General features: G+C 34.8%; 1 long non-coding RNA gene across 1 annotated transcript in view; it reads right to left on the bottom strand.

Annotated features, from left to right (window-relative positions):
• LOC103609997 overlaps window positions 1-2,046 on the bottom strand; it is a 21,599-nt gene extending 19,553 nt beyond the window's left edge. Inside the window, exon 1 of the long non-coding RNA XR_552180.1 lies at window positions 1,892-2,046. This is a non-coding gene — a long non-coding RNA (uncharacterized LOC103609997). The remainder of the gene's footprint in view (window positions 1-1,891) is intronic.
• Window positions 2,047-4,374: the final 2,328 nt, after the last annotated feature.

The raw sequence follows: 4,374 nt of genomic DNA, 5'->3' as shown, positions 1-4,374 counted from the left end.
CAGCCGGTCTGCATGCGGGATCCGAACCCTCGGCGGGAGCGCCACCGCGCTTCCCAAGCGGCGCACTATAGCAGTGCGCCACCGGGCCGGCCCCAAAATTTATGATTTTACCAATAATGTAATAAACCAATTGAAAGGAAGTACTATCAAGACACCACTTTAAAAGAATAAAGAACAACCAGCTATCTAAGAATCACGTTCTCATAACTATGAAAAATTTATATAATTTACTTGTTTTATATCATATGTTAGAGTATTGTACTTTGCTCTCTCAAAATAGTATCCTTTCTCTTGTGTCTTTATTCATCAGCACAGTTATTCAACACCCTCTCTAAGGAACCATATTAGAACAGGAAAACTGTATAAAACAGTGAAATGACCTAGGCTGACCAGATTGACTGACCTGCCAATCTGCCACCTACTAGCTGCTTGCCCTTAACCAATTTCATTAAAAGTCCAATAATCCAACAAGGTCCAGACTGATACTCTACTGGATCATTGGATTTTTCTATACTATTGGGTATTAAACTATTAATACCACAGATACCAAAATAAATATCAATTTTCATCATTAAATCTGCAATATAATATTTTGATGCTTTATTATAAAGCATAATATTGTAAGTAGCCAACATAGCAGAAGAGTATACTTTAGAAAACACTGCATAAAATAGACTATCTAGTAAATCAATACTTATAAATATTATAAATAGCATAAGCATCAGTTTGATTTTTCAGAGTGGACTTGCTAGTACATAAGTAAATAAGTTAATTCATTGCAGGGGATTAGGGTGCATAACGTCATTAAAAAATATATTTTTAGAAACTTTTAAAAATTATTTAATCTGTAACTTAAACCACAATTACTTTTTTTATCAAAATCATAACAGTATTTAAAGCAATTGTAACTTAAATAAATGTATTCACGCATTTATTCATTCAAAAACTATTTCTTGAAGTCTACCATGTACCTGGGAATAAAATAATACATAAAAGAGAAATGGATTGTAGCCTTTGGGAATTTATGGTCTAGTCAGGAAAAGAGACAAGTAAGCAGGCAGTGAGAAAACAGCAATGCATGTCGTGAAGTCTGACTTGTTCTGGCAGCACTTAAGAGAGCACTTAACCCATACTTGAGAGGTCAGAGAAGTTTCCAGAAGGAAGGGTCAATTAAGCTGAGACCTGTAAAATGAGAAGTTGGCCAAACACAGGAGAATGGCAGAGATGGAGATTTATGGCAGGGAAACTATATGTTCAAAGGCCAAGAAGCAAGAGAGCAAGGTACATTCTTTGAGGAACTGAAATAGGTTTTATATGGCCATATTATCCAAAGATTTGAAATACTTTTCATTCCTTAATGTGAATATGTACTCCTCCTATCTCACAGAATCACAGAAGATCAAATGATAAAACAGATTGTAACAATATTTCATAAACTGCAATGGAGTTGATATATTTTGCAAATTATTATTATTAGTTAGTCCTGAGGTGGCCCTGGCTGCAACAGTCATGCAACCTTGAGCTGCTATGGACAATAATTGCTGAATTGTTAAAGATCTTACAGGATCTTTGTAAGACTGAGGGGCTCTAGCAAACATTAATATTTAGTTGAGCAGTTGAAATTAAATCTACTTACTAAACATTGTTAGAAATTTACACATTGGGGATGAACTGATAGATTTATACACTACGCATAAATTTGATCAATATAAACAAATCTCCTAAGAAGTGTGGTTTGCTGCTGCACCAAATCTCTGGTTTCTGATAAGAAACTGTTGAGGAAGTGAAACAAGATAAATTTTCACATGCTTCACTTGAGAAACTTGCCCTGTAGATATTTAATAACACCCTCTGCTTTTTGCAATCATTACATCAGAAGACACAAACTTACCTTCAGGATCTGTTTTAATTACAAATATGTGATGCATAAAACATGTGGAATCATTTCAGTATGTTCATTATCCTTTGCTGCATTCTTCAATTCACAATGAAAGCTTAATTGTAGTATATTCATCAATTCTTTGGTCTTAAGATTTCCACCGATACTAGTTCAGCTGAAATTTACAGAAAACAGTCCTCTGGCAGGTTGTCTCTGATTGTGTTCCTCTTGAGAGGACGGTATTAATCGATGTACTGGAAAACACGTAAGCACCAAAGCCACATTAAATCTATGCTCCATCCCATAGGGCTCTGATTATGGAAATAGATTCACATATTTTAGTGATAATGTTAGCACATAAATCTTTCTCAAATGAAATGTGAAGCAGTCACGCAGATTAACACTGGTCGAACATTTTAAAACTTAGTTTTTAATCGGGCTTCAGAGGAAATGATTGCAGCCTCCCCGTGCACTTATTCTCACTACTTCACTGGGGTACAGGAAGCTTAATTAGACTTATGTTGAGGCTATTTTCTCCTCTGAAGTTAAAGTTTCTACGAATTTGAATCATTAAATAATTGCAGTAGAAACATTTTTTAAAATTCTTTCCCCAAATCAAAGGCAATTTGAGAAATCCCAAGGTACCTGAGGCTGGAGGGATTAAAATAATTAGTTGATTACTAGATATGCTAGTATTTATTTGAGACAGTGGACCAGAAGTTGATTCTCAGATGAGGAGCCAAAAGGAAAAACCACAGAGAGTGAAAATAAAGAGGCAAACTTGTAAAGAAAGCTGGAGAACTTCAGGAGGGAAAAAAAAACAACAGTAAGAAGTTATTAGAATTGGATGGTAGTGTTAAACATCAAGGACAACTTTGGTGATTTTCTAACGATAAGGGCTAGGTGCCCTGAGGAGAGAAGGCTAAATTGAATAGGCAATCAAGTGGCTGAAAGGAAAGTAATTTTGACCAGCCACCAAAAAGTGGATTTGAGACCCAGACAAAAAAAAAAGACTTCTGTTTCCTAATAAGGAAAGATGAGACCAGAGAGAAATAGCTCTGTCCACATACTAGAGCAATTATCTTGTACCTTTTTTTCTACCAAGACATAAAAAAAAATTTGGATTTTAGATATGTGCAATTTTTCATCACATTTCATCTTTTTTCACATTTCATCTTTGTAATGTGTGACTGTACTGTCTTTCTGAGATAAGCTCCCTAATGTGTGGAAAAAGTTAATCATTCATTATTTGAAATAAGCCTCACAAATTACTTTACACATTTCAGGTTGTTACCATACCCTAGCAGAGGTAAGAAAATTAGAAAGGGTAACTAGAAATGCCTAGAGAAGGCCACAGTGTCTGACTACTTGTCAATAAGCTCATGAAAGCCCACAGGTTAAAACAATGAGACAATCTCCAAAGACTTTCTGGATCTTAGCCCTATCACTCACTAACAGTCCTCCAGACCAGTATATCTAGAAGGACCTCACACTACCTTCTGTTTTGAGGGAGAAAATCAAGATAAACAAAATTCAATCTAAATTTTTAAAATTACAACCTACACATTTTAAATTTTGGAAATCTTTTGAAACAATCTCAGCTCACTTCTCAATATATAACTTTCTAAACAATGTTCTACAAAGTGTAGATTGTAAAAACAAAAAGTTGACAACCCAGGAAACATGCTTCTGATTTGGGTCTTATCAAACATATAAACTGATGAGCCGGCCGGTGGCTCACTTGGGAGAGTGCAGTGCTGATAGCACCAAGGCCACGGGTTTGGATCCCTATATAGGGATGGCCGGTTAGCTTACTTGGGAGAGCGTGGTTATATTTATATATATATGTACGTATATATATATATATATATATATAAACTGAAAACCCACCACCAGGTATTGAAGCCTACAGAGAAAAAAAGTCTCTCTCATTTCACATCTTTTAGATAGCTTATTTTGTATATTTCTCTTAGGTACGGTGTAGTACTTATTGTCATTACCAACAGACTGGAATTTAATCACATATTCCCTACAAGTTTATTTAATTTTTCTGTTGTGTCTTATCTTTCCATTAGATTATCAATTCCAGATGATCGGGTCTGCACCCCTCTCATGGGCAATGTTAGGCACAAAGAAGAAATTCTGTTAAGTACTTGTATGATTAATTAATTAATTTAATTAATTCCTACATTACTCTAACTTGTTGTTTTTATTTCCAGCTATTTTTTCTCTTTTTTTCTTTTTTTTTTTTCGTTAAATTTTTATTTTGTAAATATGCAATGTATTAGATTATTATGGCCCATCACCGACACCTCCCTCCCTCCTCCCTCTCTCCCCTCCCACCCAAGAATGTCCTTTCCATTTGCTTGCTGTAACAACTTCAAAAAAGTATAATTTTTATATCTTCTTCCCCCCCCCCCGGTTTTTTTGTGAGTGTGTATGTGGGTGTTTTGTTTTGTTTTTTTTTTTTTTTTTTTTTTTTTTTTTTTTTTTTT

This window comes from Galeopterus variegatus, unplaced genomic scaffold (assembly GCF_000696425.1).
Source record: "Galeopterus variegatus unplaced genomic scaffold, G_variegatus-3.0.2 Scaffold10438, whole genome shotgun sequence".
NCBI classification, from domain to species: Eukaryota; Metazoa; Chordata; class Mammalia; order Dermoptera; family Cynocephalidae; genus Galeopterus; species Galeopterus variegatus.
This window is presented reverse-complemented; position numbering and strand designations above follow the sequence as displayed.